At 32.3% G+C, this 15,005-nt stretch overlaps 1 protein-coding gene and 1 non-coding gene across 3 annotated transcripts in view; both read right to left on the reverse strand.

Annotated features, from left to right (window-relative positions):
- Window positions 1-15,005, reverse strand: part of LOC120348828 (cysteine-rich motor neuron 1 protein-like) — a 403,315-nt gene that overhangs the window by 113,111 nt on the left and 275,199 nt on the right. The gene's annotated exons all lie outside the window — the stretch shown is intronic.
- On the reverse strand, window positions 7,918-8,024 carry LOC120350737. The gene has a single exon (XR_005571008.1). It is a non-coding gene; the product is annotated as a U6 spliceosomal RNA (small nuclear RNA).

Genomic DNA, 15,005 nt, shown 5'->3' on the forward strand with positions numbered 1-15,005 from the left:
ATTATTCTATTTCTCTATATAGAGTTGTACTATAAAATCCTACTACAAACAATTCATCTACAACAAAAACCCCAACACGGTACATCTATATACAAAATTCAAGTGTCTTCTGACGATAAAAAGTACATCTCGAGTCAATTCAAATCTTGAGTTACAGATAAATCGATGAGCAACAAAATCCTTAGACGCAGGCGGCCAACACAAAATAGCTTATGGAAATGTTTCGCGACAAATTTACGATCCATAAAGCCAAAAAATAAAAACATTAAAAATGACATATATGGGGCGGAACATTAAATAGCGCCAATAAATCGCGTCACTATGGGTAATCCCATCTGTCTGTTGCTTGAGTCGGAATGGAGGTAAGAAGGGATGGTGCCTTGAATGGGGGGGGGTCTTGGAGGAATGGAAGGGGGAAGAACACCACGAAGGTTCAGCGCCATTTTATGCCGAAAGATGCGATAAAAAAGTCAGGCTGCATTATGTAAAAACCTAGCGCGGCACTTTCGGAAGAGACTTCGAAAGGCTCTCCTATCCACAGCTCTTTGCAGCCATAAGAAAATCGTTCGTTTTTAATTTGAATTTCAATAATGCACAAGGAAGTGGACGGCTGTAACTGCAGTTAAGCCGTCAAAAAATCCATATTGTCTTTTCAAAGGATGAGTTTCGACATTATTCATAAGTTGGTAGCGTTTCAAAGTTACCGATTGTAATTTACAATTTTGAGAAGTGTCTAATAACTGCTCCATAAATAAGTCAAGGTTCGTTTAAAGGAGAAATAAATACTAAGGAACCTTGCCGAAAGTAGCCCCCCATACATTTTTTAATCTCAGAAGTAACAAACTTCTTCAGTGAGATTCACTTATAGCCGTCAGCATTGTTTGAATGGGTTGCATTTCAGTTATTTATAAGGAATGCTGCCAGTTTGAAGTGGATCTCACTTATATTAGAATCATTCACTTTACTATGCAATGTGACTCTACAACTTTACTATTACCATCAGCCATGTGGATGATTCACATGAGTAATGAGAATGGGTCAATGTTTCAACAAAATTGGGAGATGACAAGTTATTCACCTATCTTATTACCTACTACTTTTATAACTACTATTTTCACAAAATCCTTCTTTGTCAGTGCCTGTCATGCATGGAATGCACTTTCTGTTTCTATCAGGTCCATCGAGAGCCGAGCGAGCTTCATCCTGACTTTAAAAAAACATATTTTGGAACAAATGACTGAAACTGTCCGGCCCTAGAACGATCACATGACACCCATCCCTTACCTATCCCACCAATATAAACCTATAAACCTTTTATAGAATGAATTGTATATATATATCATATAAACTCATGTTATTTTAATCATCCACTGAATACTGCTGTATATTACTGAAAGTTGATTACCCTGATCTACTCTCAGCCTACTCCATTTTATTAATCAATAATTCGATCTTATCTACCTATATAATTATTTAACTTTATTATTTTTCTGTTTTTTTTCTCTTGAATATTCATATTAATTGAAACTTTTACAATATTTCCATTCATAAATAAATCCTTAGTTTAATCAATGAAATTAACGTTTTGGTAGAGAGTTAGTGGGAAGGATATTTTTAATATTCTTTCCGAAGAATGGACATTGATATGTCCAAAGCTCCGCCAATTTATGTTATTTATGATGCATAACAATATGATTATCTATAGTTATTATATTAAAAATTGCTTTCTCATATCATATACAGTTCAATAATTATTTTCTTAGTCTATATTATGTAAATTCATCTATAATTTTGCTGTATTGTAAGCTATTGTATATAAGTGTATAAGCCAGTATATATTGTAATCTACATAAATAAAGTACTCAATCAATCAATCAATCACGGTATCGACAGACGACAAAATTTCCAGCTGTTTTTCCAAGGACGTATTTATCCTTTTAATGTCCTTCAGCGGTCAAATACAGATATATAAACATTTAAACATCTAAACATATAAACAGAAATTGCTTGTTTAATAGTAGCCTATATGATATAAACTTATAAACAGAAATTGCTCGTTAGATAGTATAGGATAATAGAAACTTCCAGTATTTTGAGACGAGTCTTGCAATCATCCACTGCATGCACTATTCCACTGGATGTAGCCTACGTGATTATGTAAGGACTCGAGGTCGCTTTTCATGATTGAATAAAATATACATTCCATCCACGAATATTTCAATCCTGATGAGGAAATTCCATAACCGTAATGATTTGAACTATTGATTTGATTTTCCTACATCTCAATGGAAAACTCAATTATTTTGTTAGCTGCAAAAATTGTGATGAACCAAGTGATAAAAGCTAATTCAATTAGCTGAAAAATGTGAAAAGCAAGATCATGGACGACACTAAGATATCTCGCTATTGATGACTTCTCATTTCATACAAAATGAGATCTTGTTATGGAAATGGGAAACCCCACTTCATCCATCAACGGCAAGTTATTCCATTCATTCAATTCAGATTATTAGTAACGGAGCTTCCGTAATCAAATGGAAGAAATTCAGATCGCTTCGATTTTAATAACAGTCATTGAAAAATTCCGCCAGTTGCGAACTGCGATTAGGCTACATCTATGCAATAATTGACTGAACTGTGACCGATTATTGGGTGGGTGGGGAGTGGGGTTTATTGCAACAATTCATTCAGTGGAATAAATTAGGGAACGGGTAGTTATTCAAGAAGATGTGAGAGACAAAATTAAATAGAGATCAGATAATCTTGACTTACTTCTCTTCATCACGCGTTTCACTTTTATATGCATCATCTCTTCCCTCTTCCATTTCTTTTTTCACAACCTATCCTACTCATTCTCATTATTCCTTTTCTCTCACTACTATCACTTCTCCCTCTTCTACTTCTCCTCTTCCTCCTCCTCCTCCTCACTTATTCTTCTAATTTTTTTTCGAATATCCACTCACCCTTTTCATGAATGAAAACTGTTTCTTACATTTCTTCCTCATCATAATTTTATCTCTGAATAATATAGAAACATTTCTCAACTCGGGATAATTTCTAATATCAAGAAAAATGTGAGAAATATACGTGTATTTTCAATCCCCTGGATTTCTCCAGGGTAACTGTAACTGTTCCGGTACCCATCTTTTCCTTAGTCTGCTTGCAATATCTTTTCTTTTATTGATCTTTAATTTTGAGCTTCCAAAGGCATTCTTCCATATGGCATCCTAGTATACAGTACTAGTATACTAGTATGTATATAAGTGTATACACCAGTTTCTTCGATTATGTCATATCAGATATCATAGACAGATAAAGTTATGGTTGATTGTTTGATGCCTAAACTGTACCTATGGCTCTGTATGGTAATATCTTATCATGCAGAGCTCTTCTAGATTTCTATCTCTGTTATACTCTTTCCACTAAGTTATCAGTCTCAATTTCATGTTCTATATTCTCAATCTCTTTCATGCCAACTCTCTCATTTGTTCATCTCCCCCAGTCGTTCTCCCACTCAGATTGACTCCAATTTCCACAACCTCGTTCTATGCTTTTCATTGCTCTTACCAAGACTTTCCTTTAACTTTCAATTTTCCCAATCTTCCAATTCTTATTCGACCTCAAAATTATTACTTTTCCTTCAAAACTTATTACACTTCCTTCTTCTCCATCAATCTCATTCATCAATTTTTTCCAATCTCATCAACAATTCTTAATTCGTGCTCTTCAGTCGATTTTCCGTCTATTCCATCCCAGCCTCCTCATTCCTTCATCTAATAATCTAATTCACCCCTCTCCGCTCACCCTAAATTCAATCCAGATCATTTTTATGTTCTCGATGGCAATAACCGATTCCATCACCAGTCCAGCCGTTACGGCGCGAAAATGAAAATTTGTCAGCGACTTGATGACGTAAGCGTCTCCTCAATTCTAAGCCTCTCAGTAGCAACTGGAAACTGAGTTGTGACTTCAGCGGCAAGTGAAAACGACTTGGAATCGATTGGTGGTAGCAAGCGGAAAGGGAGGACAGCCATTTCGAAATTGATTCAGTCCTTATTCTATTCAGTTGTGCCGTCACACTTGTTTCCTCAGGGTCCATCCATCCTTTTCTAATTCACCATCTACTTCATCCACCATTGAACGTGTGCGAGGAAAGTTGCAATACTGCCTGCAACTTCGGTAAAAATGTCGGCACTCTTATCACTCCCAATCAATCCCTGCAGCTTGCTCTCCCTTGGCTACTAAAGTGTCATTCACTTGAAACTGTCAGCATTCCTTATGGATGAAACAAATATTTCACATTCACTCAATGCTGTTAATTCAAAGTGAATCTCACTATATCGCTCTCTTCCATTTCATAGCAATCTGTGCCAAGGTTTACCCTCCAGCCTCCAGCATCCGCACTCATTTCTGATTTTCCTTCCTCACCTTTTTTCGTAAATCCTCATTTCACTTACAGTTCTCGACTTATTCCTTGTCATATACTGTAAATATTGATCATGGGATACTTTATGTTGATGATAATGCATGTGGGTTATTTGAATCATCTTTACATTACATCCATTACATCTATATTATTATCGTCCCCTTTCTATATATATATATATAATATATATATATATATATATATATAGATATATATATATATATATAAATCCAAATAGGGATTTTGCTTGCCTATCAAGCAATATATATATATATTGTAACATATTAAAATTTGATAGGCAAGCAAAATCCCTATTTGGAGGAATTTTATAGGTCTGAAGTAAAACAGCTATTCTATTATCGCCAAATGTGATAACAACAATTGAAAGATTAGATAATAACGGGTACCATGGCTAAAATTAGAACAGCCGAATAGAAAAGGAATGTTATTTGCTACTTATTATATTATATAAAGTATTGAAAAATTTGAGGTTAGGCTTAAAATACTTACTGATCGACGACCTAATAATCGATCAAGTCGCATAATGTGAAATCTAGCCAGACACCTTGGCAAAAATTTATTGTAAACAAATGGTATTCAACTAGAGGATTTTGGAAAGCACATGGCTAATTGTTGTAGAGGGAGAAACAACTTATAAATTCTAAAAAAATCTATTATCTGTAATGAATATACATAAACCACCAAATAAAAATAAATTAGAATATTAAGGAAGTAGGATATTCCTAGGCGCATGGATACATTAATGAATTTGCATGAACCAATCAAATTGCAGTAAACGATGGGCGGCAATAAAGAGCCGATTCAAATGTATATATAAATATTTCTATAAATGATAAGAATTTATAAATTATCACTACTCAGTTTATGTATCGGATATGGTCCGAGAAATTATAAATTGTTATACCTAAGATATAGGTAATAATTTAGTAGATTGGCACGGGCTATTTGATCTTTTTAATGGCGTAGTAGTGAATTATTTAAATATATGTAAATTTGTAAGTCGGAAATGAAATTGTAGAAATAAGGGTAGAACCTGCCACTTGCCTGCCAGACGCCACTATGGAACGACACTAAATTTGTAGAGCACAAGACCCTTTATTAAATTGTACTTAGTGATGCTGCATTAAAGCGAAAGTCATTTAAACATTTATTTATTCCCTTGGAGAAGACGACTTCGGCCACCAAAAATCCAGGACGACCAGGAAATTCAGATCGCCGCCAACATCTTGTAAAAATTCAGCACGTGAGTGATAAATTATCGAAATATATAAAGTTAGGGCGCCCTCAGTGCTTCGAGTGAAACAAATATAAAAAGCTAGCTCGTCGAAAAGGTTATATTAAAAATTATTATAAAACTTGTGCAAGTCTTAAAAAGGTACAAAAAATATATTTTATTGGATAAGAGTTGTATCAAATTTACATATCCAAAGGTGCACAGATTAAAGGAATATATAATTTTCATCTTATAATATACATTATTATGCTCACTCAATCATTGATTTAATTTAACAATTTGTAAAGATATAATGTAGCTCTTGTTCACTAGATAAATTGATTAATCTACTTCCATCAGAGGCCGAACCTTAAGCCCTAAGAGATATATATATAATTGAGGAATATATTAAGACCTATAGATATTAATATATTTATAATTAATGATTTATCAATTGATTATTTTTATGATTTTTGGAAAGAAGATATACAGTGAGATTTTTTTAATCGACAAGCAGCTGCAAGTCGATACCTAAGCTGCATGAAAATAAATGCATATTATTAATGAATTAAAAGCACATGGTAACGTTTCGTGCTAAAGAGCTAAAAAGTAGTTGCCAATCTGTGATATTTTATTTTTGATATATTTGTTCTTATATTTATTGTGTGTGCTTGTTGCTCTATATGTTTCCACATTTATTTGGTTTTTGATATTTACTTGTACAATATATGTATCAAATTGTTTATGGTGTATCCTTTATTTGATTCCCCACTTCCATGCATGACCAATCTCATATTTATTTATCGAATTATCAGTATTGAAATATTAAGAAAGTTACCATCCAAATTTATTCTTAATAGAATAAGCTGGTTTACTCAGCAATATATTACATTGATAATCAAATCTCTGGAAATAATACGTTCCAGAGATTTATATAAATTGTCCAAGAGCAGTAAACTTTATTCTACTTTTACTTTTACTTTTAAGATCATTAATATTTCATAATGTTTTGATAGTGTTTTAAAGTTTCCAAGTGTGTTCTAAATTTAATGTTCTAAGAATTTTATGAATTTTATGTGGATCTTTTCTTAAAATATTTATTGTCATTTATGATTAACTTCTGAGAAATATCTATGATAATTTTCAATTCTTCTTTCTAAATGAGTCCTTTAAGCTTCTTATGATTCAATCTAAAACGCTTTCAATGTAAAGTAGACAGAGTAGGTTATTACCGAATTATCTATATCAGAAATAACTTTCTAAATTTAGTAATTTTATTTTCGGTTTTCATGATGTAACTTCTTTGTTTTATTAATTGTTGAATTTAACTGTAAGAGGTAACAATATAGTTGATATCTTCTCTCTATTTCGTTGTCTCTCTTGTCATTTCTGGATTCCCGTTCTCTAGCACTAGGTATGTTTATCAAGTATCCCTTTTATTAAGTTATATTGTGTGTGCTTCTAAATTCTAAATTCCAAATTAACTTTCTAAATTCATAGCACGGCACACCTCTAGCACAGTGGTTAGGGGTTGGGACTTTTGATATGTTTACCTCATTATTACCCTTAACAGAACTGCGGGGCCAAAAATGTCTTCCCAACTTTTCCCTCTATAACCTTTCCTTGACTAGACTAATTGGCTCTTCCAATGATTTTGAAAAATTCCCTCCACCTACGTGCTCATAGCAATTACTTTATGTTGATGATAATTCTTATGGGTTTTAGGCATAAGATAGGTATAGTAAAACTAATCTTACAGGTATTATTCTCGATTAAAACGACTATTTTTTATGAATAACATGGCATGTAGAAGTTGGATTGTAATTGAATCATACTTCTATTGTCAAAGACCCTATCATTATCATAACTAAATTAAGAAATTGAAAAAGTGTTGGGCGATAACCTGTTTTTTCTTTTCCGATCTTTGTATTGTTTGTGCTAACCTAATAAATAAATAACACTCACTATAACAACTGATATTGATCTCAATACTCTACTGCTTCGTAAGATCTGTCTCCAGGATGATTAATAATAGGATGATGATGCCATTAATTTGATAAATATGATATTCAATTACTTACGAAATAATTCAAGCACAAAATAAATTGACGAATTTTCGTCACAATAAAATTAAATTATAAACAAATTATTATTAATTACTATTGTATTATTATTCACAATAGAATACAATAAAATGTAAATAATTTGATAGCTTTCAATTACCTATTATCCTACTAATTAAGGAATCGAATGACAAAAAAATGTGGAACGCTTCACGATTTTGCGTGTCATCCTTGCGCAGGGGCCATGCTAATCTTCTCTGTATCGTTCCAATTTTAGTATATGTACTGCCGAAGCAAGTACAAGGACCACCGTCTCCAGTGGGTATATATGCTGAGCGGTCAAACGAGAACTCACCGGCTAACCTATCAATTACGCAACAGTTTCAATTCGAAGTATCGAGGCTCTTCCAAAGCTCAGAGATTTGATTCTTCCATAAAATGGTGATGAAATGCGGTTGATATCGAATTGCTTTGGAAAAATTGAATATTGATGAATAATTAATTAATAATGTGAATTTGGATATAGCTAACTCTCACAGATTGAGAGGCAGGTGGGGTTGAATTGGCGGATGAGCTTCTAACCACTACTGCTAGATGGCGTTGCCCTCCCTCCCGCAAGATTACAATAAAACTATGCACGGTAGTCCAGTCTATGTATGGTCGTTTTTCAGGAAGCAGCCCTGAAAGAATATTTTCCTGGACGGTATTATATGTATTTTGGGGCGCTGAATTCGAATCTGAAATTTGCTGACACGCCAGAGGATGGCTTCACAACAAAAACCCCCAAAATAATAGGATTTTTTAAAAAATTTTCCATTTTATTCTCGTAAACCTTGAGTTTGCAATGACCATGTATGAGTATTATTATCATCGTCACTACTACTTATACAGTTGCAGCGCAGATAATATCTTCTATATAGTAACTTACTTCTAACTATAGGCATAAACTAACTTACAAGACAAGAACACAGAATTTCTGCTATAGGAAATAATATTTTAAACTCTGTTGTATATCCATACTTTTTCACTATTAAAATTAAACTTGAATTTTAAAAAAGACAGTCTGATGATGACCAACAACAGGTCGAAACGATCGTCACTATACAAAAAGTAAGTGCATTTTCACTTCAAAAGTTTTTTAAAATTCAAGTTTAATATTTTAAATATAGCCTATAGAAAATATTAATAAGGATGTAGGGTAGTACAGTCTATAGGAGCTATTACGGGTGTAACTTATATAGAGTATACAAGTAAACCCTACAGTAATTGTACACCCTACACTGTATACTGTGAATGTCGTTAGTAGTAAAAAATGTAACAATTGAGTGAGAATTCAAACCAATATTAACAGCATTCTCTGTTCGAAAGATTCCGAAATGTTTCAAAATGTGAACTGATTAGTGGAAGAACACATCGGTCCGTCATTCGGCTTGATGTTTCCGAGAAAGGTTTATGACAAGCTATAAACCATTTTAGTGTCAGTATGGAACAACACAGCGTTTTAAAACATGTACCAGATCCTAAACTCAACTCTTTGATCACTATTCGACAAGGTTAACAGCACAACAGCACAGTCAATGTGTGCTTTACGTGGGAAAATATCCGTCACCAAGCAAAGTTCTCTTGCGATGTTTCTGAAGACTTAAATACATTAAAGTTATATTTTAATGGCAACAAACCGATATAATGGGTGCGCAATAAAGCAGCCCTGGATTCAGATTACTTATGAAACTCGACAGGCTTTTTCTTAAATTTTACCACAGTACTTAAAGAGCACAATTTTAGGGATTTACCAAGCCTACCTCTTTAAATCAGAGAATGGGTAAAACTGAGTATCCTATCTCTATCTACCTGAAGCTTCTAAACTACGATTTGAAGAAAGTTGGAATAGCCTGAAAAGGAACAGAAATTTTATAGTTTTGCGGAGCTCTAATTGACACAGATCTTGTTGGAAAAAATAGTTAATTTCGTTTTGAATTTTTCTTTTGTCAACCAACACATTCGCATAAATCTGCACATATTTCAATAAACATTATTTTTCTTTGGGATCTAGAATTTTAAGTAATAGCATTTTTCCGATAATATTTTTCAAGGTTACTTTTACAAATAATACTATTCAAGTAATCTACTGTTACTTGAATGTACTATATTTGTATTTGTCACACAATTCAGGATCTTTGATACTCATTATAATAATGAAGTGAAGCTTACCTCTCTTTATCCTATAATGTAACAATGCTATGTCGTTCTATTTTTAATTGTTTCTGATATTTACTTTAAAGAGCCCAAATTTTCAACTTCTATCACTAATTTATCGGTACTTAAATCGATATTAATTTCTTCCAAATATACTTTGTAACGTATTAAAATCGGATGGGTAAACAAAATCCCTATTTGAAAGAAATTTATAGGTCTGAAGTGGAATAATAGTCTAGCATCGCCGAATGCGATAACGTTTTAGAAGATTAGATAATATCAGGTATCACGGCTAAAATTAGAACAGCCGAATAGAAATAGAAAGTTATTTGCTACTTATATAATATTATATAAAGTATTGAAAATTTGAGGTTAGGTGTAAAATATCTATTGATCGGCGACATAATGATCGATCGAGTCGCATAACGTAAAATCTAGCCAGACACCTTGGCAGAAATTTATTGTAACTAAATGGTATGCAATTAGAGGAATTAAAAAAGCACATGGCTAATTGTTATAAAGTGAGAAACAACCTAAAACATTATAAAAATATATTGCTTGTAAAAAATGTACTTAAAACCACAAAATAAAAATAAATTAGAGTATTAAGGAAGTAGGAGGTTCATAGGCGCATGTATACTGTAGTGGATTTGCATGAACCAATCAAATTGTAGTAATCGATGGGCGGCAATAGTGAGGCGATTCAAATGTATTTTTTAAATATTTCTATAAATGATAAGATTTTGTAGATTTTTACTGTTCAGTTTATGTATTGGATATGGCCTGAGAAAGTATAAAATATTGGACCTAGGATACAAGTAATAATTTGATAGATTGGCACGAACTATTTGAACCTTTAAATGGCGTAGTAGCAAATTATTTAAATTTATGTAAATTTGCAAGTCGGAAATGAAAATTGTGGAAAGAAAAGTAGAACCCACCCACTTGCCTGCCAGACACTACCATGGAATGTCACCAAAATTTTTAGAGCACAAGACTCTTTATTATATTGTACCTTTTAAAGACTTAAAGTTTAAATCTAATTATTAATTTTCTATAAGACTTTGTGATGCTGCATTAAAGCGAAAGTCATATAAATATTTATTTAATCACTTGGAGGAGACGACTTCGGCCACCAAAAATCCAGGACTACCAGGGATTTCAGATCGCCGCCAGCACTTATAAAAATTCAGCACGTGAGTGATAAATAGTCGAAATAAAATTAGGGCGCCCTCAGTGCTTCGAATGAAATAAAAATAAAAGCTAGCTTGTCGGAAAGGTTTTAAATATTAAGAAATTAATATAAAAAACTTGCGCAAGTCTTAAGAGGGTATAAGAAATATTTTATTAAATAGGAATAAGTCAATTTACATATCCAAAGGTACACCAATTGAAAGAATATTAAATTCTAAGCTTGTAATACTAATGCTCACCCAATCATTGATTTTTTATTTTAATTTGTAATAATATAATGTAGCTCTGGTTCACTGGATGAATTGATTTATCTATTTCCATCAGGTGCCGAATCTTACACCCTGAGAAATATATATATATATATATATATATATATATATATATATATATTATATATATATATATAGTATTGAGAAATTTACTAGAAATTATAGAAATTAATATATTTATAATCATTGATTTGTCAATTTATCATTCTCTGATTTATGAAATAATATATAAAGTGAGATTACCTAAATCGACAAGCAACAGCAAGTCGATACCAAAGCTGCATGCAAATAAATGCATATTATCAATGAATTGAAAAGCACATGGTAAAGTGTCATGCTATTGGGCTGAAGAATAGTGTACTGATCTGTAATATTTTATCACGATATATTTATTCTTGTTTTTATTGTATATTTTGTTGCTCTATATATTTTCTATATTGATCTAACTTTAAAATTATTCGTTCAATATATGTATCAATTTTTTTACGGTGTACCATTCATTTTACTCCCCAATACCATAGAGTACAAATCTCATATATATTTGTATATATATTTGTTAATTATCAGTATTAAATTATTGCGAGAGCTCCTGAATGAGCCTATTAAGACTTTAGTGAAATTGTATCCTAGAAAACTACGACCAGATTTTATAGTATTTAATTCTCATGCTCTACCTAGTAGTATACTATACTACTATATACTATATAGTATTTAATTCTCTGCTTGGCTATTGAAGCCAAGCAGAGGCAAATCGTTATTCATTAAAAAATAACGTCATAACTTTTATCCATCCAATGTACAAATTCTCCCAATTACTTAATTATTCTACTAATATAGCTAATTATATACTACTTCATGGAATATTACTACTGTATAAACTATTTTGAGTTCAAAGACCCTGCCTGAACTCATGATGAGTTCATGAGTTCAAGTTGAAAGTGCAGAGTACTCAACATGTTCATTCTACACGACTAAACTTCATCCTGAAGTTGAAATTGAAGTGATTGGGCTAATTGAATCTAATTGCACAGGTTATCCAATCTCAAGAGAAGCGTGAGCATAATATAGATATTATATTATTACTGGAGTAGAGCGGTATTTGAAGTTACATCGCAATGCTACTTGAGGCAACGATAATTTAGTTCAAATACAGTTTGACAAGTAGTGATCTATCCTGCTCACTACTACGGGCATTATGTGCATGCTGTCCCACGTTGCTATTACACAATCAATTTTTAATGATCATTTCAATAAAATCGATTTCGATTTTGAATCAATAATGAACCTTGAAAATTCCTGTTAATCTAGAGAGGGTAGAGATCTGCGACAAACTTTCAACTTTAATATTGCAAGATGAATGATACTTTTTGTTATAAAAGTAATACAAAAGTGAAATAAACTTGAATAGTTTCTGGGGATAAATCCATGATTCATACTGCACACGACCAATTAATATCTTCGAATTATCACAAAAATGGAACGAAATATTCATAATGGAGATATAATTTTTTTAATAATGCAAAGAAATCATTTTCAAGAGGGTGCAGAAAATTTTCTATAGAAATATTTTAAAATACAGTGGCAGAGTTACACTTTCACCTACTTTTCAATTTTCCTTTGCCTTCCCTTATAATTTTCAAACATGTATTACATTTTAATCGATTAATAATAGAGATTTCTTCCACATATATTTTATAAGATCAGTTTCAAATTTATCTATAAATAATCATTTCTAGGTCTTTCACTATTCACTTATACATCACAGATCACACTATTAATAATCATATACAGTAGGGAGTAGTAATATACTAACTATCTAACAAACATCTCTCTGTACAGGATATAGGCCTAGAGACTCCACTTCACTCTCATGTAATGTAAAGACAACATTATTTCATCTGAGAATAAATCCTATTATCCTATCATATGATATTCTGATGATAATAGCCTTTTGGCTATGAAAAGTTCATGAATAATAGATTAAGAGGAAAAAAGAGACTGTGAGGGAGAAAGAAGACAAGAGATAGCATCAGAAGATATAGTAACTCCCTTTGACAGTTTAAAATGTTCCACAAACGAGCAACGATTATTTTTTTCTGTTTGCAGTGTGAAGTAATTTATGGAGGGAAGAAATCGCTACCCGTTAAAAGGATTTCTTGCACTAAAGTGAGTTTTCACGCTACGCCAAATTATTGTAAATAGGAGGAAGTGGAAGAGTGCGCATACAGAAAAGAAGATGGTAGAGTGAAGGGAGGAGTTGTAAATAAAATAAACTTTGATATCGTAGACGTGATCGTAATGCGACATAAGCCTTCCTGGAGGCAGCCTACCACCAACATTGCAACATGGCACATTCAAATAAGCTTTTTTATTCCAGAACATGGCGATCGCAACACGTGGTGGAATATAGGACTACGTGTTGTTCTCCACTCAAAAACATTATACTAATCACATCTGTTAAACTTTTAGCAACAATTAATTTGCATCCATTTTTTCAATCTGATCCTCTTTGATAAAAAATTGAAATCAGTGAGAATCGCGTTTTAAAGTCATCATAAAATTAAATTTGCTATCCCAGTCCACCATACACTAGGATTATTCGGAACATATTATTAAACAGTACATCTATGGTGAGTTTCTTTATATTATTGATGATATTTGTGCATGATATATTACATAGCACGTCTATAGTATGTATATTATTTATTTGCAAAGGAATAGTTATAGTAAATATTATTTCATATTCTCTGTGTATTCTCAGATAATTTTTTGTCATTTGAAGCTTTAATATGAATAAGTTTTCATATTCTCTGTGTTTCAGGACTACATTTTTCAATAAAACTTTAGTACTGGAAATTGATAAATTTTAAGCTATCGCAATCATGCTATGATTTTCTTGAACGAATAGGACAAAATAGAGAATGTAATATAATCAAGGACTTATTCATTTATACAAATCCAACTGAGTCTAATGAGAACCATAAATAAAAGCAAAAAAGCACTGTACATGAATGTACATTATGTGAAACTAAAATTATAATAGAAAAGTATAGTGAAAACGTGAATCACACTGAAAACAAGATAGAAAGATAGACAAGTAAAATAGATTATGGAGAAAAAGAAAAGGGGTACAGATCGTGAATTTTATGAAAAACTGACTGTACTAAACATCGCGGAGAAAAATGAATCCGAAATTGAAACAAACTCAATACTTTATCATGACTGTAAACTAAAAAATATTATTATAGGAGCCTGGTTTTCAATCTTCCATCCCAGCTAGGATGGAGGAGAGTTGTGGAAGCTTGATTGCCTTATTTAGAAAGATGGGTGCTAACAGTAAAGATAGGATGAAGATGGACGCAAGCACAAGTGCTAGTGCTAGGGTGACAGAAACAAACTTATGAATGATGAATTTCTCATTCCGTTCCAAGCCAAGCTCAGCTGTCAACTTCCCCATTACTTCTTCAATGCTGGTAAACATTTTTACAAATGGAAAAGAAAATGTGGAAAAGATAAGCCAAGTACATTGTACAGTGTACAGTATTCTGTATCAACAATTCAAGATTTTAGGTAACTCTGCAGTAACTGAGTCTTCAGTTTCAAGGCGTTGAATGTGCCGAAAA

The sequence above is a fragment of the Nilaparvata lugens genome, chromosome 3, assembly GCF_014356525.2.
Source record: "Nilaparvata lugens isolate BPH chromosome 3, ASM1435652v1, whole genome shotgun sequence".
NCBI classification, from domain to species: domain Eukaryota; kingdom Metazoa; phylum Arthropoda; class Insecta; order Hemiptera; family Delphacidae; genus Nilaparvata; species Nilaparvata lugens.